Genomic DNA, 1,458 nt, shown 5'->3' on the forward strand with positions numbered 1-1,458 from the left:
CGTTTTACTCGCAAACTTTCTCCCTGCATAACAAACGGGCATTAAAAAACCGCTCGATTCGGAAACGCAGTAAAGTGACAACTCGCGTGTCGAGCAGGCAGAAAAAGAGGCTATTAGGGGCGCGAGAAGTCTAACACTATGAACCGAACGAGTCAGTACATCACGGAAACAGTTTAAAATGCAGCCCGATTACATCCAACTCGGCACGCATATTGCGAAATCGCGAATTATGGCTAGCAGATGATTTTGAGTGGGTGAGCACTTGTGTCAGTGTTGATTATACAGTGTACAGTTTCACAAACAACCATGTTTAACTCTTTACATAACATTGCCAACATGGAAAAATAAGACTCAGATTTTCATCCTGTATTACTCCAATCAATCGCCTCGTTTAGCCCTGTCACCGTCGTGTTACACAGAAAAATAAGCCATGTTTCTTTTGTTTGCAGTCTTTTAATTACGGATTCGCCATCTAATGCTGGGGCCAGATGCAGGAGCACGGTCCATCTAAGGTCGTTCTCTCCATGGTCCATCATCATAAAATGATTTACCATTGGAGCTCTGGACACCTTATTTTTAATACAACTTTTGTGCTCCGAGATTCTCACCTTAATTTTACGTTTGGTCATCCCTATATACATCTTATTGCATGGACACCAAATTGCATATACTACATTGCTACTATTGCAATTGGTAAATTTCATTTGGGACCATGGTTTACTCAACCCTATATCCACTTGCACAGTTCTTCTTGTGAGGTGGCAATTCATGTACTGGTCACAAGGGGCATGCCCTACCATTTTATGTAAACCCCTCATCTCTGTGACACTCCTCTGTTGGGAGCTTCCTCTTGAAATGTCGTTTTTCGTTAAGAAATCTTTCAAATTGGGTCCTCTTTTGAACGCGCATAGTGGCCGTTCTAACAGGCATTCTCCACCCAACAGAATATGCCAGTTCTTTCTGTTGATTCTTACCACTTGGTTAGCAGTACTGACGAACACTAGATTTTTCTTATCTGTGGTTCTGTCACGATATTCAAGGAGTGCTTCATGGTTATTATTCGTGGATCTTTTAAATGCACGTTTAATTATTTTTTTCGGATACCGTCTAGCTTCTAGTTTTGAACCTAGAGCTTTGGCCTCCAATTTCTCCTGTGGAGCTGTTTCCAGACTCCAGAGGCTTCTGACACATGCCCTTTCCTTTAAAGGGCCTTTACTACACCTTCCAGCCCCTGCTCCCCATGGTTGGCCTGGTGCAGGGTAGCTAGCGGACTAGCAGGTGATCCTCCTCTCGGGGTCTTTGGGTGCTGCATAACCTGCCTTGTAGTAGCACCCAGCTCAGTTGGCGATCCACTAATAAGGTTAGACCGGGGACTTTGTAACACCCTGCATCTTTAAAATAACTATAAGCAATTCGGTATGTGTACAGTACAAACTTTGGTAAGTGCTTGTTGGGGCG

Source organism: Ambystoma mexicanum, chromosome 12 (assembly GCF_040938575.1).
Source record: "Ambystoma mexicanum isolate Mex_15411 chromosome 12, UKY_AmexF1_1, whole genome shotgun sequence".
Lineage (NCBI taxonomy): Eukaryota > Metazoa > Chordata > Amphibia > Caudata > Ambystomatidae > Ambystoma > Ambystoma mexicanum.